Source organism: Nomascus leucogenys, chromosome 17 (genome assembly GCF_006542625.1).
Source record: "Nomascus leucogenys isolate Asia chromosome 17, Asia_NLE_v1, whole genome shotgun sequence".
In the NCBI taxonomy this organism is placed as follows: domain Eukaryota; kingdom Metazoa; phylum Chordata; class Mammalia; order Primates; family Hylobatidae; genus Nomascus; species Nomascus leucogenys.
In genome coordinates, this window is record NC_044397.1 from 27,064,054 (window position 1) to 27,089,937 (window position 25,884).

Consider the following 25,884-nt stretch of genomic DNA (forward strand, 5'->3'; position numbering starts at 1 on the left):
GAAACTCATCTACTACCTGTTCATACGTAGCCATACAATCTTAATCCAGCTCCTATGCAGCCCTGCCTGACATCTTGACCCTGATTAGTAATGCAGTGGAGGATGTCTTTGGTAAAATCTGCAACAGGCATATACATATACATATGAGTTTATATACAAATATATACATACACACCTATATATGTGTATATATGACTTTATATTATGCAATACACAGAAGCTTATATTTGAATGTTAACATTTGCATTAAGACTATGAAACAAAATGCATTAAACAACTCAAATAGGCTGGGTGCGGTGGCTCACGCCTGTAATCCCAGCACTTTGGGAGACCGAGGTGGGCGGATCATGAGGTCGGGGGTTCGAGACCAGCCTGACCAACATGGTGAAAACCCGTCTCTACGAAAAATACAAAAATTAGCCAGGGGTGTTGGCCCGTGCCTGTAATCCCAGCTACTCAGGAGGCTGATGCAGAAAAATTGCTTGAATCTGGGAGGCAGAGGTTGCAGTGAGCAGAGATCGCACCACTGCACTCCAGCCTGGGCAACAGAGCGAGACTCCATCTCAAAAAACAAACAAACAAAAAACTCAAATAGACCTTAAAGACTTCATTCAGCTGATATGCACCAGGGAAAACCTGAAGACCAGGCAACTCTGAGTTGAAGCAGGGTTGAAGTTTTACAGGGTAAAGAGAAGAGGGGAGTATGTATTTTTGTGGTTTGGCTGAGGTAGTGGCTTTCATCTTTAACTGCTGAGACATTTACCAACGTTCTGGTTTTCTTGCTTCTGGCTCAGGATTGTTGATGTAATCCCATTGGATAGCTGTCAGAGTAGTACTTTCTGAGTGCTGTTCTTGCGAGCCTTGCCATTTATCAGTTAGTCAAGTATCAGGGGGTAGGTGAGGTAGCAGAAAACAACAACAACAACAACGACAAAGTGTGGCAGGAGAGAAGAAAAAAAGGAGAAAGAGGCACAATTAAAGTTAAAGGGGAAACTGGAAATCCTCTATAATGCCTGTCTTAGTCTTTTTACAAGACACAGTATGCTTTATGTCTTCTGTTAAAGTGTAATAAAGAAGCACAAATAAGCAAAATTATGTGCAGTTTTCTTAAAGATGAAGTAAAATTTTCAAGTCATCTTGTAAGTATACAATTTGAATTATTTGCTACTCTACTGCAAATACTTTTCTAAATGAAACAACTGAAGGCCAGTAGAAGGGGTATTACAAATAAAACAAATTATTGTCCCCCACTTTAGTTTAAATGAAAACAAATTATTCTTTCCATGCTGGATTATAATTCCTGCTATATTGCTTACATCTTTAAAAATATCCGGGTTTATTAATTTCTCAAATATCCCCATTTTCGTGAATTCTTTTTAATATGTGACTTATTCTGGCACAAATGCAAATATGCTTAAGAAGGTTAACACACAAACTTCTTAGCAGTCATGACACCCTGCTAAAAATTTATTTACCAAATTGCCATTTTCTAAAATAGGAGATGTTTAGTGTTACTCGTGTTCTGGTTACCAGGAGCTGATTTATTCAGATGAAGGTAGAGGAATAGGGAGGATGTGGACTGTGGCAAAGCAGGGAAAAAGGAGCTCTGTGCTGGAAATCATGCTGAAAAGGCACAGACAGAGGAAGGAGATCATTTGTGAAATTGTTTCCTTACTTCTCAGGTTGGCCTATAATTTGAATTTTGTTACATTCTACACTTAAAAAAAAAAAAAAAACCACAAATATATTCCCTAAGTCTCCGTAACGTTAACTACCCTCTTTGGGTAATTAACCCGCATGCCACTTGCATCTAAGGGACTGCCCTGCTTTGATAGCTGGGAAAAATCACACCAGCTCTCAGAGGGCTACTTGCTTTATTACCACTTGGTGGCTAAAGCGCCTACCTTAGCCATGATTATAGATTTTTTTATTTTTCCCATTCCAGGCTTGTTCACACTCTTTGAATTCAACCAGAATCAAATTCTACAATTAGTAAGCACCTTCTTGTGCTAAGTAGGAGAGACCCAAATGTCTACGTGATAATCTAGACAATTTTACCACCCTTATGGAATAATATCCAGGGAATATGGATAAGTAAACAGACAGCTACATCAAGCAGTTTAACATACTGACTTCAGACTGTGGGAAGATCCTCTCTGCTCTAGGACCTGAGTTTCACTCCCACCTCTGTCCCATTGCAGTTGCTGCTTGTGGGTGGCGTGGGGCTTCAGATGTTCCTTGCGTGGCAGCCTTGTGGTCCAAGCAGTGCGACCAGGTCCTTTTTAACTCTCAGAAGGGTTCAGACAAATGGGAACTGACAAGTGGTACTAAGATTCCATGACTCTCAAAAATTCAAATTCAGAGAATCCTGTCAAATATCCTCCTTGAATTCCCATAGGTGACCGAGGTCCTGAGCCCTCCTCTGCTATGGAAGATCTTTGGAAACAGAGTCCAAATATACTACAGCTTGCTGAAAGCTCATGATTTCTTTTATCCTTTGCCTATATCAGTAAACCAAAAAGGGGGTTTGATTTGCATTTCCCTATTCCTATATGCTGTCAGTTGAAAAATTTTAAAAATGTGTGGGGGTACAGAAACACAAGTAGTTGGAGGCACTCTGAAAATACGTGCCTGTTTATATGTCTGATCTCCTACCCTGAAGATATCCTAGTTTTTTTTCTCATTTTTATGTCTTTGTTGATTCCAACTTATGGCTATGCTTTTGATACTATGCTCAAATTCAATGAAGTGATAGGTATGTCGTGGAAATAATATATTAAAATAAACTTTTGTAGCCACTTTTCCTTTGTAGGTGGAAGGATCTGGTATCATTTTTAACAGTGGAGAGATAAATCTATACTGCTTCTTTTCTCTTATGGTGACTTGTGAGGAGAGAAAAAAATGTAACACACATGTTCCCTGGGGTCACCTTGCTCCAAGCATCAGGATAAGGTCAGCTCAAACCCTGCCACTGTGTTTTATGGCAAGTCCGATGCCCTCAGGATTTCTGCAAATATATTTGTGCTAGTCACCTCTGACTCCCGTTTCCTGCTTTTGTTGAATTCTCATTACTCTAAGTCTTGAGGCTGCTCCTTTATCTCTGGCCTGGCTTCAAGTCAAATGTGGGAGCATTTCCTCCTTTATTCTGTGTTCTCCTCCTCAGACTGTTCACAGGAGGCAGCTGGGAACAGACGACGTTCGCTGAGATTTGGGGTTACACACCAAATGTAAAAGGGGAAGAGCATTTATGACACAGATAACTTAAAATTGCATATTACATTTTTCTGCCCTTAGGAAGTCCCTTGGCTATATTTTACAAATCAGGCTCTGACCTCTGACTTCCTTCCATGTCCCTTTGCCCTCTTTTTCTGTCCCCACCAATATACACAAATAATTGACTCGCTTTAATATGCAGAGAAATTAACTCTCTTCCACCTAGAATATGGTCTCTCTTAATACATCTTCTGTGTACACTTGAAAAGAATGTGTATTCTGCCAATGTTGGGCACAGTGCTTTACAAATGCCGGGGGGATCGAGTTTGACAGTGTTGTTCAAGTCCTGTATGTTCTCATTGTCTTTCATTACGCTTATTCTGTCAATTATTGAAAGAGTGGAAATGTCTGACTAAAATGTTGGATTTGTTTATTTCTCCTTGCAGTTCTATGAATTTTTGTTTTATGTGTTTTGAAGCTCTTCTATTAAATGTATATATGTTTAAGATTCTTATGTTTGCTTGATTGACCCCTTTATCATTATGAAATGACTTTCTTTAGCCCTGCTAATATTCTGTGCTCTGAGATCTATTTTGGATATCAATATAGTCATTCCATTTTTCTTTTGATTAGTGTTAGCATGTTAAAAAAATCTCTTCACTTTTAATATATTTGTATCTTTACATTTAAAAATGGTTTGCTGGCTAGCTGTGGTGGCTCATGCCTATAATACCAGCAGATCACTTGAGCCCAGGAGTTGGAGACCAGTCTAGGCAACATAGCAAAACCCTGTCTCTACAAAAAATACAAAAATTAGCTGGGCATGCTAGCGCACACATATAGTCTCAGCTACCCAGGAAGCTGAGATGGGAGGATCACCTCAGCCCAGGGATCAAGGCTGCAGTGAGCTGTGATCATGCCACTGCATCTTAGCCTGGGCCACAGAGTGAGACCCTATCTCAAAAAAAACACAAAAGTTTTCTGTAGACAGCATATAGTTGGTCTTGCATTTTTATCCAGTACGTCATTCTCTCACTTGTATTTACAATTGATATAATTGCTGACATGGTCAGGCTTAAACCTACCATCTTGTTATTTGTTTTCTGTTTATGTCATCTGTTTTTTTGTTCCCTTTTTTTTCCTTTCTTTTGAATAACTGAGGATTTCAAAATATGATTTCATTTTATCTTTTTGTGGTCTCATTAGCTGTAACTGTTTTGTTATTTTACCTTTTGCTTTTGTGTTTACAGTATACATTTTAAGCTATCACACCTTACAATAATATATTTCTGTTTTTCCTGTTCTGAACTATATGCTATTGTTGTCATATAATTCACTTACATGTGAATTATCTGGTATAAGCCCTGCATATTATTATTATTTTTGTAAACTATCAATGAGCTTTAAATAATAATTAAAAATTATATATCTATATTTTAATAAAATATTTAAATAATAATTAAAAATCATTTATCTATATACCTCCACATTTTAATCTGGTATCATTTTCCTTCTGCCTAAAGGGCTTCATTTAGCATTTCTTATAGATAGTCTGCTGGTGATTGAATCTCTCAGCACTTCCATTAAAAAAATTAATTGAATATAAAATTATTGGTTGACAAGCTTCTCTTTTAGTACTTTAAAATGTTGATCTTCTGTCTTCTTACTTTCATTGTTTTTGATGAGAAATCTTTCATCCTTATCTTTCTCCTTCATGTAATGTGTCTTTATTCTCTGGCTGCTTTTAAGATTTTCTCTTTATCACTGATTTGATGAATTTCATTATGATATCCGTTAGTGTAAATGTTGCACGTTTTTTGTCCTTGGGATTCATTGAGCTTTTTGGGTTTATCATTTCTCTCAAACGTAGAAAAATTGTGACCATTGGGTAGGTTTTATTTCTAGATAGCATTTCCTTGGAAATTGTTTTGATTTTCCTTAGTGACATTATGAATTGTGTAAATGACCAAATGCCCTTTTTCTTTTGTCAGTTTAGGAGGAGATTTGCCACATGTGTAGTCTATTCTTCATAGGATTTTATGGTAGGCATTTTTATATTCGCCTAATCCATGTTTTCCTACTATTTATACATCCTCATATTTATTTTCTCTTTAAAAATTGCCTCATTTTTTCTAATATACAATATATTTGTGTGATTATATAATCCAGCTTAACTTTTTTTTCTTTCCTTTTTTTTTTTTTGAGACAGAGTCTCACTCTGTCACCCAGGCTGGAATGCAGTGGCGCAATCTGGGCTCACTGTAACCTCCATGTCCTGGGTTCAAACCACTCTTCTGCCTCAGCCTCCTGAGTAGCTGGAACTACAGGTGTGCACCATCACGCCGACTGATTTTTGTGTTTTTAGTAGAGGGGGGGTTTCACAATATTGGCCAGGCTGGTCTCAAACTCCTGACCTCATGATCCGCCCACTTCGGCCTCCCAAAGTGCTGGGATTACAGGGATGAGCCACTGCATCCGGCCAATCCAGCTTAAATATTTTTAAGAATAATGTGGATTATAAATCCTTTCAACAATTGCTTTATCTTAGCTGCAGAATATTAATTTACTAATTAAAAAATATCAAGAGTACTTGAAGCTACCAGTTTATTAAAACAAATGGTAATAAATTAATGTAGGTTTTTAAATATATCTTTTAGAATATTCTTAAAACCCCTTGTGTCAATTGAACAATATTGTGACTCAGTAGCAGAATTTATTCACAACTCTGTGATGAAAATGTCTACGTGAACCTTTGATTACACACCCTGCTGATTGAGAACCTCTACTTCCTTGGGCCTAGAGTTAGTAAAGAGTTTTATGCTCACTCTGTACCTTTGGTTCTATGTCTCTTCCATGAAATTACCGAAGCAATATCTAGAGAAAATATTTAGAATGTAACGGTTTGTAGATGTCTGTACCTTGCTTTTAGTGGAGTTGGTCAGTGTCTTCAGCTTCCCTCTGTTCCCCACATCAGTCTTTATTCCTTCTCAACTTCCTGTTGTGTCACTCACTTTTAGCGACCTCATTGCCAAAAGAAACACCTATTTTCCTTCTCTTTGAAGAGAACTCTCCCCAGTTTTTCTCTCTCCCTCTTTTGCAGAAGCGTAGAATACATTTGAATTATTTTCCTGCTGGGAGTTTGGAAATAAGCAGAGACATGCCTCCTTGTTGTTTCTTTTTTCTTCTTTCCAGCTTGGATGTTCTGTCACCCCTCTGTGCTCCCAAGGTATCTTCCCATGTAGACGTGTCTTCTTTATAACATTTGAGATGCCATAACGTCATCATTTGATTATTTGTCTGCATTTCTTAGTAGACAACACAGTCTTTTTAAGGCTTTATTTTTATTTTTAATCAGTTTTAGGTTTACAGCGAAATTGAGTGGAAAGTACAGAGTTCTCATATACCCTGCCCTTCTCCCCCACATGCACAATCTCCTCTGCTGTCAACATCTCACACCACAGAGATACATTTGTTACAACTGATGAACCTACTTCAATATATCATCACCCAAAGTCCATCAGTTTACCATAGGGTTCATTCTAGATGTACATTCTGAGTTTGAACAAATGAAAACCGACACGTATCTACAATTGTAGTATCATACTGAGTAGTTTCGCTGACCTAGAAATTATCTGTGTTCTGCCTCCATCCTCCCTCAGGCAACCACTAATCTTTTTACTGTCTCCACAGTTTTTCCTTTTTCCGGATGTCAGGATAGTTCGAATTACAGAGTATGTAACTTTTTCAGATTGACTTCTTTTACTTAATAATATGCATTTAAGTTTCCTCCATGTCTTTTCATGGCTTGATAGTTCATTTTACGATGAATAATACTCCATGGTCTGGATACACCACAGTTTATTTATCCATTCACCTACTGAAGGATGTCTTGGTTGCATCTAAGTTTTGGCAGTTATCAATAAAGCTGCTATAAACATTCATGTGCAGGTTTTGTTTGTGTGGATACCAGTTTTCAACTCATTTGAGAATACCAAGGAGAGCAATTGCCAGGTTGTATAGTAAGAATATATTTAGTTCTGTAAGAAATTGCCAAACTGTCTTCCAAAATGGCTATACCTTTTTACGTTCCTACCAGCAATGAATGAGAACTCATATTGCTCCACCATCCTCGCCAGCATTTGATGTTTTAGATTTTGGCAATTCTGATAGGTGTGTAGTGGTAGCTTATTGTTTCAATTTGCAATTTCATAATGACATACGATGTTGAGCATCTTTTCATATGTTTATTTGCCATCATATATCTTCATCAGCAAGGTGTCTGTTCTGGTCTTTTGCTCATTTTTAAATTGGGGTGTTTGATTTCTTACTATTGAGTTTTAGGGGTTCTCTCTATATTTTGAATAACGGTTCTTTGTTAGATGTGCCTTTGTAAATATTTTCTCTTTGTAAATATTGTCTTCTCATTATCTTTCACAGAGCAGAAGTTTTTAATTTTAACGAAGTCCAGCTTATCAATTATTTATTTTATGGACAACAATGCAGTTAGTTTTTAGGGGAAAGAAAGTCATTTTCTTATTTCTATTTTCTGCTTCTGGCACAGTGATTGGCACTTTTTATGTACTCCATGTTAAATGAACGGGTGAATGGATTATTTCCTGCCTTGTTGAAATAATCCTCCATTCAAAACAGGATCACCCATATTCTTACATTAATGAAAGAGCTTAATGGATTTAACAAGCAAAACAATATTAACAGGTGATTGAGCATTTGCTTATCAAAATGACTCAGCTCTCTGCCTTTTGCACAACTTGCTATCTTCTTTCCTCCAAGAGTTACGCTAGAATGCTTGTTATGTTTACCAGTTGTCCCTGCTTAGATATGAAAGAACTTCCTGTTATACATGGGAAACTGATTCTTCTTCTTGTACAGCTGAATTCTGATAATTTAGCTGTTGTCACTCAGAGATGATTTCACTCTCTATTACCCAACAGGTACACCTAGATATCAAGATTGCAGATTGCAGTCACATGGCATTATCTGATTAACTAAATTCTACTCTCTCTTTATAGTGTTTTATTATAAGTATAAAAAGAGTATAATTAATCAGAACAATTTTGACTATTTTAATGAAAATAATGATGCTCAACTGCTGATTTTTTCTTGAATAAATCCTAAACCCTGCTAAATGTCTTGAGATTGAGCCCTAACCTGAGCATGAATATTATGTAGAGATAGTGAAAATATTTTTCAAAATAAAAATACTATTATATGATTGGAATTTAATAGACACATTTATATGTGTCTATCAAAGGTTAAAAATTAAATCCTGTTTAACAACTGTCTCGAAAATAAAATATATAATAATAGAAATTGCTTAGGAGAACTGAGATTCATGGTTATTGAAATATATAGTGTAAAACCTCTTGTTTTAGGCCTCATTAATTAGAAATGCAAGAAGACTTAGTAGGAGGCTTTCTTTCTTTCTTCTTTTTTTTTTTGTTTCAGCTTTTATTTTAGATACAAGGAATACATGTGTAGGATTGTTACATGGATATATTGGGCCCAGGTAGTGAATATAGTATCCAATAGGTAGTTTTTCAACCCCTTGCCTCCCTCCCTCTTCTCTCTAGTAGTTCCCAGTATTTATTGTTCCCATGTTTATTTCCATGTGTGCTCAAAGTTGAGCTCCCACTTATAAGTGATAACATGCAGTATGGGGTTTCTGTTTCTGCATTAATTCACTTAGGATTATGGCCTCCAGCTCCATCCATGTTGTTGCTAAGGACATGACTTCATTCTTTTCTGTGGTTTTGTACTATTCTATGGTGTATGTGTACCACATTTTCTTTATCCAGTTCACCATTGACGGACACCTAGGTTGATTCCATGTCCTTGCTATTGTATATAGCATGGCAATGAACATACACATGGATGTGCCTTTTTGGTATAATGATCTATATTCCTTTGTGTAATGGGATTGCTCATCCCAGTGATAGCTCTGTTTTAAGTTCTTTGAGAAATCTTCCAATTGCTTTCTACAGTGGCTCAACCAATTTACATTCCAACCAACAGTGTATAAGTGTTCCAAGGGGGCATTTTAAAGTAAAGCTTTGTTTTAATTTTAAGCTTTTCTTCAACCAAAAAAATGCAAATTGTAATCTACCTAATGTAAAATTACTATAATATATAATTGATATAATAAATAATTTCAACCCATACATTCTGGAAATTTATTAATAGGCAACATTAGTTTCTGCTTATCTGTAATTTTTGAAGAATATTCAATAATTCATACTTTCATTCACTCATTTGACTAACCTTTCTCTCTGTTAATTTTATTTGAGTTCACATCATATTGAATGATTTCTTCATATAAATGTACCTTTTACAGTGTTATCCAAATTTAAGTTTTGATACTATTATGTATTGTCATTAAAAGAATAAAGGACGTAGATGTGGGCATTACAAGTTATTTTTCCTCATTTATTGAGCACTGTCTACCTTTCAGGACTTGCAGAGTGAGGAAGGAGAGCATACGATACAAAGATGAATTCAGGTGTCTGATATCCACTCTCTATCTTCAAGTAGCTAATGATCTAACGGAACAATCCCACACAAATATTAATAATTGTGATACTAGGTGGAAATTAAAAAGTCCTAAATAACACAGAGATAAACTGAGTTTCAATTAATAAGTACTTTATAATTGAAGACATAAATGGTCTTTAAAGAGGTTCCTTCTTATTTCTAATTGAATGGGTTTTATTTTACAGGAAGATGTTCATTAGTAGAAAACAAACTACTTTGCATAAGCAAAATTTATTAACAATGAAAACATACTTTTCTCAAGTTATTAACCAATGTTTACTTTCTTAAATTCTTTGAAAATGAATTTCACAATATATTACTGTATTTAACCATTTTGGTGATTATTATATTATGATCATTTGTCTTCAGAGGCTAATGAAATGTAAAAAGTTGTTTACCTTTTTCTCTAATGGCCAAAGACTAGTTTACTTTTGGAGTTCTGATTTCTGTCTGCCAAAGCTTTTTTTTCTTCTCTCACATTCCTCTTTATTTCATTGCAATTTGCTGCCATTAATGTGCTTGTCTCAAAATCAGATCCTGCTTATATCAAGCCTATTACTTCCATTCTGCTCTTGAGGAGTAAACTAGTTACCTAAACTGGCCAGAAATTTCTAAAGTAAGAGTTAATGGAATCTGATGAGAACTTTCCTAGGAGTAAAATATATGAGATTTAATGGACATAGCTTTGCATAGTTAATGCATAATGAATTGCTAATCATTACTTTTTAATTTACAATTTCATAATTAGCTTTATATATAAGATTAAAGTTACAGGCTTGCCTGTTAGGTGTTTATAATATGGTCCATGGAAATATGTTTTATGGAAACATAATAGCACATTTGTATGTCTGCCACCTGACTTATTAATATTTTTTCCATTTCAAGAAACATCAACAATAATTTCAAGTCATTATATTGGTTGAAGTCAAAGCTGGTATTAATAACTCCAAGTATGTTACTTAAATTTAACATCATACTATTATATCCGGTGTGGGCAGGTTAAAAATTAGCAGCAATGTGGTTGAAAAATTCTCTTATTTCAAATTGATGGGGCTACAAATGCTATGTGGAATTCTGCCAGTTTTTCCCCTTAACCACATGACTGTAACTGCCACAATTACTGTAATGTCTACAGTAAGAGCCAGAGTTCCTCCAAGTGCGGATGTTATTGTGGGGAGTTTCGGATTGTTTGCACGTCTGAATGTCCATCAATAGAGTTCTCCCAACTAATAACCAGAGCAGAATGTCTGCCAGCTCACAAGCAACTGTTGCTAATTTGGATGTTTTGGATGATGTGAAAGTTCTCTGACTCCAATGAATCATAATTTTCAAGTATACGTTTTGTGAGTTGGATTATCACAAAAAATTGCATTTATCTGTTGTGAGAGCCCTAAAAGTGCTCAGGTGATTGTCTTTCACCCCTGGCTAAACATAACTCCTGTGGTAAAAGATGATCTTTTAACTTATTCCCAGCAGCTACTATAGTACCTGGTATAAAGGAGCCAAATTCATAATTAAATGTTAACTAACAGGTAAATTTATGTTTATTTTTATAACGAAAAATTAGATAACAGAATAAATCTGGTAAATGAATTCTAGTAACATTTTAAAGGAATTCCATCTCCAGATGTAAAGCTTAAATAATTTTCAGATTTCTTTCAACTTACTTTCTAAAACTATCTTCTGTGGCTACAGTTGGCCTACTCTAAAATGCCTTCGGTTAATTAGCAATATTTGAAAACTTTACAGAAAATTTTTTTAAGTAGTGCTTTTTGCAAAGTTTTCTTTTTCTTTCTTTTTTCCCCCGATTTCTCTCAACTTGTTTTATATATTACTGACAAATTATGAATTAGATCCCAGATAACCTGTACTGGTTCAAAGATCAAGCCAATAGCTTTGTAGTTCACTTTGGATGTATAACCTAACCTTTAAAAAAAAAATCTTAGGAGCTATCCAAAAGTCAAGGGAAGCAGCATGTTTGCAAGTCACAGTAGAGCTACTTTTCACAAATTCTTGAGGGAAAAGGATACAATAGTGTCAGAAAGCAACACAATAACTTAGTCCCTGTGAAATAGTTTCATGACATATTTATTTTAGAATATAACCTTCTAGCATCCTTTGTTTTTTTCCCTGTGTCAGTAAAACACAAAACAACATAAGGCACTATTTGGACGTCATCCTCAAGTATTCTTTTCAATTGTCCAGAATTACATGCCAGTGGTGTATAAAAACACATCTATGTTAATCTGTTTCATGGGATTAATAGAAAAGACCTGAGAATGCAGGCATTAACTCTTTCCCTTGCTAACATAACATGACTAGAAAATATGGGTCAGCCCACAAAAAGGGAAAAAAGACATGAGGTGCCTGTGGTGGCTTGGGGCAGAGTGAACAGAATGTGGAGAACAATTTTTACCAGACTTGGTTGCTTAGCCTTTAGAAGATTTAGGATAATTTCCAGCAAAAAAGATCATGACAGTCTCATAAAAGAGAACAAGAATATTTAAGAGAAAAAGAGAGAAGGAATAAAAGAGTGGAAGAGAGAGAGAGAGAAGAGGGAATGCTTTTCTCTTACAAACAAGAAACATGTGGCTGATGTGATGGCGTGGGAGGTCTCCTGGGGCAGATATGTATTGGTTCTTCTGACAACTTCAATAATTTCACAGATAATTGCTAGCAACCATGAAATATCCTTTCACCTTTTCTAGTGCAGAGCACAGGCTGTTCAAACGTCCAAGTTAATTAATATGAACTATGGTTTTTAGGTAGGGAAGGTGAATGGTCCTAATTAGCCTTGCCTAACTGATGAACAAGTTTGGTCATAAAGGTTGGAACTCTTGCTCAAGGATATTCTGCAGCTCAGAGGCAGAACCTGAATTGAACAAGATCTCTGGACAGCTTGTAATCTAGTTTTTTCTTTCTTTATTCTCACTTCCTTTCTCTTTCCCTTTCTCACTCTTATCTCTCTCTCCTTCCCTCCTCTCTTTTTCACTTTACTGTATGCAAAACTAAATCTGCAAATACCTGGAGAACTTTTAAGCTTCAACTGAGTAATCCATTTTATTTTCAACATTTACCAATATCCGACACAAAGACTATTAATAATTTTTAATTCCATTGTATTGTTACCCAACTAGCTTGACTGAAGATGGACAGTTTCTCTTGAAGCTGCTTAACTGCCCTTGGACATTGAGTGGGAACGGGTGAATAATTTCTTTTTTTTTTTTTGAGACAGAGTCTCGCTCTGTCACCCAGGTTGGAGTGCAGTGGTGTGATCTCAGCTCACTGCAAGCTCCACCTCCCAGGTTCACACCATTCTCTTGCCTCAGCCTCCTGAGTAGCTGGGACTACAGGTGTCTGCCACCACGCCTGGCTAATTTTTTGTATTTTTAGTAGAGACGGGGTTTCACCATGTTCGCCAGGATGGTCTCGATCTCCTGACCTCGTGATCCACCCGCCTTGGCCTCCCAAAGTGCTGGGATTACAGGTGTGAGCCACCACACCCGGCTTGAATAATTTCTTTAAAACATTTTCTGATTCTACTTGCTTTTAGTTCTGAAAGTCTTCTTTTTTCTTTTTCTTTTCTTTTTTTTTAAATATGCTTTGGTTCAATTTACCATTGAATTTCAAATCTGAATCCCAAATCAGACGCACTGACTACTAGTGATTGACTTGGCTGGATTTTGTCATTGAATTTATCCACAATGGCTGTTTGCACTAGCATTTGTCCATGTGGTTCTTTTACACATAAGAGTGATGTGCAGATGGAGGTCTCTCCTCCTTCTCTTTGTCTAAATGCTCTTCCTTTTTTTTTTTTTTAACTTGTGCTAACTTCTGCTTTGGGTAAAATAGTGCAGAAAATCTTTGGTGAATTATTTCATCATAGAGTTTGTGTTCTGTGGTTTGTAATATGTTCTGGGCCACATCAAAGAAAGAGAAGCCATATGGAGTGTAACAGCTTAAACGAAAGGCAACAGAAATTGTCAGAAGAAGTTAACCCAAAGGCAGCATTGAAAGACAGGGGTCAGGTGAAGGGGCAGGAGATAGAAGCACAGCTGAAGTAGGTAAGGATGGGTCATGCATTAGGTCACAGAATAATATTCTCTGGAGGAGAAAGACACTCTTAAGCCTTTGGAAAGAAATGCAATAAATATTTCACAAGCTTGCCAAGAAAAGCAAAAGGTGAAGAAGTTATTTATTATCCAGATACCTCCATATGGTTGCTTTCCTCCTACACCAGGAGAGGAAGAAAACTTTTAGCTTACATCTATTTATTTATTTATTTATTTATTTAGACAAAGTCTCGCTCTGTTGCCCAGGCTGGAGTGCAGTGGTACAATCATGGCTCAGTGCAGCCTCAATCTCGTGGGCTCAAGCAATTCTCCCATCTCAGTCTCCTGAGTAGCTGGGACTACGGGCACATGCCACTGCACCTGGCTGAGTTTTAAATTTATTGCAGAGATGAGGTCTCACGATGTTGCTCAAGTTTTTCTCAAACTCGTATCTTCAAGCAATCCTCCTGCCTCAATTACAAGTGTGAACTACTACACCTGGCTAGCTTACCTTAATAATGTGAGTATTTTTTTGTTTGCTGTGATTAAATGAGACTTGAAATAAAGAATCATGGACTATCAAAAGGCTCTAATAAATAAATACTAGATGCCTATCTCAGTGCAGCTTATGCCCCTATGACTTGTAAAGTAGGTAAATAATGGGAACGTTATCAGGCAGTCAGTAATTCAAAACATCAAAGGTATTTAACCACAGTCTGGTGAATGTAGATTTCTTTTTCTTTATAAAACTCCAGTAGTTCTAGATATCAACATTCTCCTCACTGTTTGCACTCCCAGGTAGCCTACTTGATTACTTATTCCTTTATTGCACACATTGTATTGCATACATCATGCATTTTAAGCCACAGAAAGGGCATCTAACCATGCCAGTGGCAGAAGGCTCTTATATTAGCAACCTCCCAGAAGTGACACTTAAGCTGAATCTTAGAGAGTGAATATGAAACTGCAGAGGTAGGGGACAAAGCTATCCCAGGCAGAGAGAATGGCCTGGGTAAAAGTTGCCAAGGTGAGAAGGTGCCTACTTCTGTGCTGTGGGAACTGCATATAGCTTACTGTGGTCAGCCTGTGTTGTATTACCATTCTAGGATGCTGAGGGTAGACAAAACACAGCAGAGTAAAAATATGCAGGATTCAGACTGCATGGGCTCAAAGCTTTGCTCTGCTGTCTCCTGGTTGCGTAACCCTGGGCAATTTACTTGACCTCCCTAAGCCTCAGTTTCTTAATCTGCAAAAGAAGGATAATAATGGTATTTCCCCATTGTGCATTAATATGGAATCATGCATTTCAAATGTTGAGAACAGTGTCGATTGTATCAAGTTATCAGTGTTAACCCTTATTTCATTATAATTAATAATTCCCAGTTTTCGTATTAAGGAGTTCACCTGCATAGTTACATGTGTATGTTTTGTCTTTCATGGAGATTGTTGCTAAATTACCCTGTTACTGCTACTTGCTGGAACTCTAAGCACGCTTCTGTTGGCTCCAGAAATCTCTCTACTATTGCAATAACGTTGGCGTCTGCATAACATTTGTTTCTTGTGGACTAATAAAGGAATGTCATAGGCGTCACACTGAAAAGGATTCACTGGCTGGAGCCTCTAAAAGGCCTTTGTTGGCTTTCCTGTGATGTGGTCCTGTTAATTTAGTGAAAGAATGGACTCGTATTTTATAATATAATTTGCAACCCTCATAGATTGAGTTATTGTACTTCCTGTGGTGGGGTTATACTGACTCGAAGTGTTCAGCTCTAACCTTGGGCTGAAATGAGAATGAAATCTCCCGAATAGGCCTGTACAGCTAGAAGATTAAGCAGCAGCATCTTAAAAGTGTGCCTACTTCAGTTAAGAAAAAATAGTTAAAATACTTATAGATGAAAAAAATGGAGGTCACATTAACAAAAAGATGGAAGTCAGCATGTAGCTGGCACTTCTAGATCCCTTGTGTGGGACTACTGAGAAAACAGAAGTGTGAACCGAGCTGCCAGGGGCTACTCCTGCTTTGCAAAATTTAATAAAACATAGAAGTTGTTTCTAGTGGTGAGCTGCATGGGAGAAATTTTCCATGAAATCGTACTATCATCAGTTTTAAACAAGGGCTACAGGAATAGCTCTTTTACCCAGCATCATTGGGAAGATGAGATGGTATAGCACCTGGAATGTGTTTTACCTAGCACATGGAACAGTGGGAGGGCTTAATAAGTATCACCGGTTGCACGACTAGGAGTAGGGTACAGGTGGTACAGATTGGTGGTGAGAGAAAGTTTCAACTCCCACCCCCCCGCCAGTTTATTGCTAACAGCTGAGCCCCAGTGGGCTGGCTTAAACTCTGTGTTTATAACCCTTTGTCTGTGGAAGGTAGATACAGTTTGTAATCTCCCTCACAGGAGATTTTCAGGAGTATATGAGTAAACAGAAAAAAAAGAAGCCCAGAACAGTGTGGGGCCCACGGTAAGTGCTCAACTAAAGATGGACTGTTAGCAGCAGTAATTTTATTGCAAAACAATTTATATTTGTCTAAAAAGCTCAGGATTAATCAAACATTTCAGTCCAATACATCTTTTTAAATTATTTTTTGATAGTTGATAGATTTGTAAGTTGTTGAAACAAATTTCATTTGTATTTATAGACTAGTCATGCATTCTATATTATTATTCTGTATTATTCATATGCTAATATTAACTAAATGTTCTCCAAACATGACCGAACCATCTTCTGACCTATGTGATGGATTTCAGAAGCATGATTTAGGATTACATTTTGTTTTTGTTTTGTTTGTTTTTTTTTTTTCCAAGAAAACTGCTTAATAACTCTACATTATCGCCTCATCTCTGGGATCTCGGTGGTGTTGTAGAAAGCAGCATTGGTTATTTGCTGTTTTTAAACTTTTTTCACCAGTAGAGAAATCAATGGGTTGTGTGTGGGCAACAACATCAGCCTTAGGAGATAAGGGCACACTTTTTTTTCTATTGGCATTAAAATGGTAAAGAATGCTAAATAGGACTCCAGTAAATATTTTTTGAGTGAGATCCTGCCACCCACTTTCCTCTCTTTTATCTATCCCCCCTCAAAAATAAGCAAACATCTGTAGCAAAACTTTATACAGATTCACTACAACATATAATTATAGCATGCCAAAAAGGATGGAAACAATAAAATTGAAACTAAGAAATTTCTGTCTTTCCAGTAAACATAGCATTCTTGATGGGAACTGGGGAGAGTAAGTCTAATCTGCTTATAGTTGGGAAATCTGTGGAGAAAGAGGTCAGGAGAGATGATTTTGCTAAAGAGGGGCATTCCAGGCAGCAGATGGGGGCAGGATGTCTGGGCTCCAGCAGCAGAGAGAATGGTGCTGTGTCTTCTCCGTGCTAGAACAGGGGCTGGACACACATCTCTCACTGTGATAATCATAGGCAAGGCATGAAATAGCAGGGCAGAGCTGGAGATAACTGGCTTTGCAGAAGCACCGAGCAGCCAGCGCTACACAGGCCTTGAACTTCCTATTTGGATCCTCCCAGACGCAGAGGAAGATAGCCGAGGATGAGCCTATTTACCATCATTAAGAAGCCTGGCAGTGGGCCTGACACTGTGTCATGAGTGATTTGGGTTCTGATCAATCACCCATGAATACTTATTGAGAGACTGCTATGTGCCAGGCCTCATTGTTGACCCTAGATATAAATTGGAGAATAAGAGAGACAAGATTTCTCCCTTCATGGAGTTATCGTCTAGTTGGAAAAGACAGATAATAAATAAGCAAACACTGATGGATAAAATAGTCTCAAAAGAAGTTCCAGATATGAGGGAGAATGGCTGGAGAGTTGGGAAGAGCTCCCTGAGGAGTTCAAGTGAGACCTGAGTGAGGAGAAGCAGCTATCCTTCCATGGGTGGTTCTGGAACTAGAATTTTCTGGAAGGAAGGATCAGCTTGTGTAGGGAGCATGAGGCAGGGCCCACCTGGAAGAATGCCATTGTGGCTGGAGGAGGGGAGGAGGTGCCGTCCAGGAGGGAGCAAGGCCAGGTCATTCGGCGCCATGCAGGCCATGGTGAAGAGCCTAGATTCTGTTCCAAGTGTCACGAGAAGCCACTAGGGCTTTAAGCAGGAGAGATATGTGACACAGTATGCATCTTACAGAGTTTGCTCTGGCTGCTTTGGACAGAGGAGCGAGAGTGGAAGCTGGTTTCCCACTTGGAAGGTGGTTCTCATTCAGAGAGGATGCTTTCCTGGGCAAGGGTGGTTGCAGTGGAAATGGAGAGAAGTAGTTGAATTTGGGATGGGTTTTAGAGATAAACCCACAAGACTTGATGATCAATTAGATATGAGGAGTAAGAATGGGAGACAAGTCATGAGAAACTTATTAGCTTTTTTTTTTTTCTTTTTGGAGACTGAGTCTCACTCTGTCGCCCAGTCTGGAGTTCAGTGGCGCAATCTCAGCTCACTGCAACATCTACCTCCTGGGTTCAAGCAATTCTCCGGCCTCACCCTCCTGAGTAGCTGGGACTACAGCTGCGTGCCACCAAGCCTGGCTAATTTTTTGTATTTTTAGTAGAGACAGTGTTTCACTGTGTTAGCCAGGATGGTCTCAATCTCCTGACCTTGTGATCTACCTGCCTAGGCCTCCCAAAATGCTGGGATTACAGGTGTGAGCCACTGCACCCAGCCAATTTATTATCTTTTCCTTGAGCAACAGATTATATAGTGATGGCATGTACTGAGACTGTGTGACAGGGAGCCAAGGGAACAAAGAGATATTTGAAAAAAAGAGTTCTGTACTGGCTATGCTAAGTTTGAGATGCCAACAGACCATCAGGTGTAGATGTCAAAATTAGAAGTTGGATATTTGAACTTGAAGCCCTGTGGACAGGCCAGAGATAATCGTAAAAATCTGGGAGGCATGGATGTATACTTGGTATTTAGAGCCAGGGCCCTGGGTAAAGTCCCTGGGGAGTGTCTATTTTTTGAACAGGCAAAATAGCTTCTCTTGACACTTGGAAAAGAATTTATTTATTGATCTCTAAATAAGAACAACAAAACTAAGCAAAAGATTTCATACTCATTTCAGTCATTGTTTCACCTTCAGACTCTCAAAAAAGGATTATTCTCTTTCAAGGCTATTGTCGTCAAATACATATGTCATTGGATGTTTTTACATCCCCTGTTCCTATCAATAGAAAGTTCCTCACTTCCTGCCTTGATTGGCTTTCTCTATTTCTGGTCTTGTTTCTGCATCTTCAGACCCTTAGACAAAGGCAGTTGATACTCCACAATTCCCCAAGCCATGAGTGTCTTAATGAGGACTCAGAAGAAGCATCTGAAGAGTTAGACAATAATTTATTTGAGCATGAGCAGAAAGATCCATATTTAGATAATTCTCTTTTCACAGCATCATTATCTCAGAATGCTTCTGCTGACAGCCTTGGAGATAATAGCATTCGAAATGTAAATAATGAAACAATACACATGGTAATGAGAGAGGCTCAGAAAATACAGTAGTAATGAAAAAATAACAAGACAGCGATTCTAATATTGTAAATACACAAGTTTGCAGTAGTGACAGATTATCTCTGTAATGCCAAGCTGAAATAATTTATTTAGAAGCAAATGTAACAACTGCTGAACAACATAGAAGGTGTTGATCCAGTGCCAGTTAATGCATTTAGAGAATTAGACAGGCTCTGAATAATTAGGAGTGGATGAGAATCTGGAATGAGCAGGGTGCTGTTAAGTGTGGGAGTAGTGGAGGTGCATAGCAGCTGACATAAAGAGAATTTCCAGGCAGGTGCACATAGGAAACCAGAGACAGAAAAATATCTTATCAAAAGTCAATGAGCTATATCTTCCACAAATGTACATAAAATCATTGTAACCACTTTGCTGAATAGGCTGAAATCTGTGTTGTACAAATAGAAAAGGGCTTATTATTTTCCAGTCTTACTCTTCAAATATGCTCTGTTGGATTTTCTTTTCCCTATGCCTCGATTGCCTTATAGGCAGAATTCATACTGTTCCAATATTAGAACAGTCTTGTTTTGTTAGCGAAAATTCATATTGGAGTAGTAAAAGTTTTGGTGCTGTTTAAATCAAGATTTCAGTCTCATGTTTAATTCAGTGCTTCTTACCTCCTGTTGGCCTAGGCCTAACTGACCACAGAGTGTGTGACTTGTTTTACTCTCTCCTTTTTCCTTGTTCTTCACTTCAACCCCAGACATTACCCCTGGGTCTTCCAGGGTTAAGGGAGGAGAAGATAGACTAAAGGAAGTCCCACCTCACTTGGAGGTGCTAGAATGCAGTGTCATTGCCCTCTGTGAAGTGAAGGGCTAGATATTAGTTCCTTCATGGAACAACGTTTACATGATGCCTTGGAAGCCCACTGAGAACTCTAACTTAGATATGTTCTTTCTGACTCTCTTGAGATGCTCCTTCCTTGCCCGTGGTATACTACAAGCTTCTTATTGCTTGGGTCCCTATGACCCAATAAGCCCCCATTTTGGGTTGGGTGCTTTCTGTGTCATAACCCCCAGACACTGTTAATATTACCTTATGCGGTAGAAGGACCTTGGTTGATATTGTTGAGTTAAGAATCTCGAGATGGGGAAATAATTGTGGCTTATCCAAGTGGGCCTAATGCAATCAAAAGAGTTCTTATCTGAGGGAAGCAGGAGGATCAGTCATAGAAGATTTGAGGATGGAGGCAGAGGACAGAGAGAAGAGAAGATGCTATGTTGCTGGCTCTGAAGATGGCAGAAGAGGCCACATGCCAAGGCATGTAGGCAACCTCTTCAACCCAGAACAGGCAAGATAGTGGATTCTTTCCTGGAGCCTCCATAAGACAAGCAACCCTACAGACCCATTTTAGACTTCTGATGTCTGGAACTGTAAGAGGATAAATTTGCATTGCTTTAAACCTTTACGTTTGTGGTAATTCATTACAGTAGCAGTAGGCATTGAATCAGGTGCCTTCAAGGTGACTTGGATTTTTCATGGTACCCTTTCAGGCTGGACCTGCCAAATGATGAGAGTACAGGTTGCTTCCACACTGGCCCTCTCTCCTCACCTTCCTTGCAACTGCTCCGGCCCAATCTCCCTTTTCAGGAATTCTGAAGAGAGAGGCAGGCAGCAGTCTCAAAGTGCTCAAGTACCTCCCAAACTCAAGGGAAGCAGGTCGAACTTTCCCAAGGATTTCCCCACTGTGATATTTGAGCTGTTGTAATCATACGCGTGGAAGAGAAACATATATCTCCTCTTCTTGCTTTTTCAATTATCATGAATTGTCTCTGGAATCTTCCTTTCTTTATTTGTGAGAGGAGAGTACTCTCTACCCAACCCCATGAAGAAAAGAAAAGTCAAAGTATTTCTAAGACCTGGTTATTCTAAATCTGAATGACCCTCCTTGAATTTCTGAATTTCTGCTCTGCTCTTTGCATAGGCTCTTTGGAGCATTTGGAGGTGAGGACTAATTTTTGTCAACCCTTAATAATTCACAGGGATGTATTTAGCAGCTGCTTTTTAGAATGTGAGGTTATTTATTGCCCTTTCTCTTGCTTAAGACTTAATTTCAAATTCTAAGATTACAGGAAGCGTTCCATTTAATATGTTATTGAACAATTTGTATGCTGTGCTCACGGCTCATCTTTTGAATGGAGAGAAAGGGTGCATGCCCTGGGCTTTGAGAGTTCTGAGGGAGTCACTGCTATTTAAAATATGTATATTTCTGCTTAAAATCCCTCAGTTAGAGTCTATTATTTTAGGCTAAAGCCTACATATTATCCTTTTAAAATGCAACAAAGTGGAAGAGTGGATGACTGAGCATGGGCCAACCTTTCCTACCACTGTGTTTACTGAGTTTACTGAGGGGATATTTTTCCAGTGTCCAGTGCAGCTCCTAGCACAAAATGGATACTCAGCACATGTTTGTTGAGACACTGAATAAGTAAGTGTGTCATTACATCCATTCATGCATAAATAAATAACCTACCTGTGCCTCTGATAAGGTATAACATATAGCTTGACCTGAAAAGGACTAAGGAGGAGGGAGGCTGACCTAAGATGCTTTTGTAAAACTAGGGAAAAGCTAGAGGATGCTAGTGTGCTGGGTGGGGAGGACATGCAGGAGGGAAGGATGAGCCTTGTGGACAGGCTTAGTGGCTTTGCACTTTTCTACTTGATTTTGACTCTCGCTGGCTGTTATGAATGTATGAGTGCCGATTGATACATTTATTACACCATGAGTAGAGCAGTGATGGGAAGATGTATTGGTCTGTTCCCATGCTGCTAATAAAGACAAACCTGAGACTGGGTAATTTTTAAAGAAAAACAGGTTTAATGGACTCAGTTCCCTGTGGCTGGGGAGGCCTCACAATCATGGCAGAAGGCAAAAGGCATGTCTTACATGGCGGCAGGCAAGACAGAAATGAGAGCCAAGTGAAAGGAAAAACCCCTTAAAAACCATCAGATCTTGCAAGACTTATTTGCTACCACAAGAACAGCATGGGGGAAACAGCTCCTGTGATTCAATTATCTCCCACTGGGTCCCTCCCACAACATGTGGGAATTATGGGAGCTAGAATTCGAGATGAGATTTGGGAGAGGACACAGACAAACCATATCAGAAGGCCTTTGGTAAAATAGAACGCCTTAAAAATAATTGTTATTTTCCTCCACCAAATGAAAGACCACATCTGGGCTCTGCCATGATATAGGATATCTGGCCATTCAGCGGTTAGAGAATCCCTTCAGTTCAAACTGTGTATTACCATAGATTACGGAAAACAGCTCTTGGCTGAGCTTCCAGAGACCACACAGGGTAATCTGAAGGCTTTCGTTTGGTTGAGTACATGAGGCCCCTTGCTTTATATTACAAATGAAGCACCATAAATATTTTATCCATTTTTTTTGTCTTACCTGTTTTCTGTTCTGTCACATCATCTTCCATCCTACAACTTTTGATACTGAGATTCTTTTCAACTGAAATGAGTTGAAAATGTAATACTATAAATGATTCTAACAACCAAATGTTTTAACTAGATAATTCTTACATGTTCTGACCAGTCAATACTTAGGCTAAGCTTTTCAATTAGAGACATAGGAGTTAAATTAATGTGTAGGAGTCAGGCATGGATAGATAAGACTATTTTACTTTAGAGACATTTTTATTTATTTAAGCTATGCTCTGCAGATGGTGTTTCATGATGATTAATACTTAATGTTTGGCAAGGTTTAGGCTTAGTAAAAAAATACTTAATGTAAAATTTTTTAACTGATTATGTTTGTTTTATGATAATATTTTAATATCGATATCAACAATTTAGTGATAAAAATTTCATTAAAATTTTTTTTGTGTTTGTATAACATAAATATGGATTTAATTTCCTGTTTCATGTTATGTCTGCTGAAGTTAGTATATGGTAGACTCAGTATAGTTACATATTTTCATTATTACAGACTTATCTTAGTCCATTTATGCATTAACAATTTTGATATTATTCAAGTATGACAAATTAGACTTATTAGAGTAAAACTGAAGATTAAAAAAAAACCCTTAATATTTCTTGAATATCAGAATTATCTTGTGATAATATATATTTACAAAACACAAATGTATTGGTTAATAGGCACTTCTGGATGACAGAACTACAGAGAATGAAATATTGATATTGTGTTTAGGAACTGATTCAGGAACTGAACTGCATACTTTAATGCTGTTAAATTAAAGAATTTTTAAACTTGTCAGTTACCCTTCACAGCAACATGTACTATTTAAATGAGATATGAAGCTCTGTGTTACTAGATATTTTAATCACTGAGCAAAAGTCAAATAAGTAAAGGAATATTAAATTTGTGAAGCTGTGGGTCAACAAACAGTTCCTAAGTAATAGATTTGTGTGGATAAAGGAAGAGTGCAGGAAGCAGTGAAAATAAAAATGCATGCCCAGTGTGTTCCTCAGGGGACCGAGGACTTTGGAGCTTGGCAGAGGGCTTCTCAACTCTACTTGCTCCTTATTAGCTGCAGGTTCTTGGCCATTTGTTACTCTCTCATGCCTTTCATGAAGACTAAATAAAATAATGTATATAAATAAACTTGCTTAGTGCCTGGTACACTGCTTTTGGCACAATAAATGGTAATTCCTTTCTCCTTCTGAAGAAACTGCTCAAACATGACACTGTCCAAATGGAACCATAGAAGAAGAGAATTTTAGAGCTGTGTGGTTGATTTAGAAATGGCTTAATGCCAACTGCTTTTAATTTGGGGATACAAAATAGACTTTGGGGACTGGAAATGTTTTAAGAACAAGAAAGCTCTCTGATTTCATAAGGTTAATTTATAATTTTAAATCAGTTTCCTATATCATGCTTTAGAAATTCTAGAAGATAACTATTTTCTAGTTTATAAACTAATTTTGGTATAATGTAGATAATCATAGAATTCTAACATTTAGAGCTAGAAGAGTTTTCAGATTATTCAACTAAAATACATTCTTGAGGCTCAGAAAGTCTGGATATCTTGTCCAATATCACATCAATTCTTTCTTTGATTTCTGAGTTTTTAAATGACATCTTATCTAGTCATAAAGGGAATATTAAGCATGGGTGGGATGCTGACCAAGAGAAAAACAAAAAGAGGCAGGCAAAGGAATCCAAAAAGAAGAACCAAGGCATTATCAGCTCAAATCCGTACAGCAGTCTTAGGAAGCAATATAATCATTGCTCATTGTTTTAGCTCAACAATGGTACCCCCGGGTGCAGAAAATACAAGCTGGTCATCTGAATGAATGAATTATTAAATGATTGGATGAATTCAATCATTGATTGGATCCAATCATTGAATTTAATGAAGCACTGTCTCCTGTCTCCCAAAACAGGACACCTCCCAGTGTGTTAGTCTCCTAGGTCACATGAATCCTGAATTTCTACTGGATTTCCCAAATATTAGGCAAAATATTCAGAGTCACATTCTCTTGCCTGGTTTGCCCTCTCAAAGAGAACTTCTGGAGTCTCAATCTCAAATGTTTTCAGGGACCAGTCAGATAATGTGAATGAATAAATCTAGCATAAAGATGATCTGCTGCTGACTGCACATGTGCTACCAAATGGCATTTAGATTTAGAATTTTAGGCAAATAAAACAGGTCTGAGGCCAAAGTAGGCCCTCACTAATTTGCTCTTCACTTTGCATTTATTTTCTTCTTTCTTAGATGAGCACAAGAAATTTAGATGTCTACATCCAAAACAGAAACTTTTTAAAATGATAATTAATCGAGATCACCTGACATTAACACTGAATTAATATATGCAATAATCAAAAGTGCTATCTTTTCTAAAATGTCACAAAACCTTATTAGTACATCTACTGGCATTCCTGGCTGAACGTCTTTCCATTCTCAATGGACTTCGTCACCATAGACTTCGAGCTTGGGATGTAACATATTCCCAGCAAGAGGCATTGGTATGCATATTAGGAATATGTAATGAATCTTAATAGCATTAACTTATTATCTCAGAACGCTCGGTCATACAAATGCAGGTTTGCACAGGCATACACATGCTCATAAGGAAGGGATATTTCTTTGCCCTCATATCTGGGCTTCTCTGATAAGTTGTTATGCAGCTTGCATTCAATGCAAATTGGAGTTTGCTGGCTTCTGATATGCATACTAGCCCTAATCAGCAGATTACTTGTGTGGGGGCTGCCCACCTCTACAGCTAGGCTGTCACATTTAGAATAAATAATAAGGTCTTGCTTTGAATTTATAAAATACGGAATGGCCTAGTTCAAACTCTTATATAAAAGTACAGCATAATGAGTATGGTTTTCATGTGTAGAAAGAACATTTGCTAGACATTGTAGAGCCTGGGAAATTAACACTACCATATCATTATTGATTACTATTAAATGTTATTTGGTATAAAGGGGTTACAGCAACCCAAATACAGACTGTTAATAGAATGTGGTCCCTTTGGCCTGGAGGAATAAACTTCCTACTGAAAGTGCTAAATATCCCCATTAACAACTCGAGAATTGTATTTAAAAGACCTTTTTAAGATCTGCTATAAGC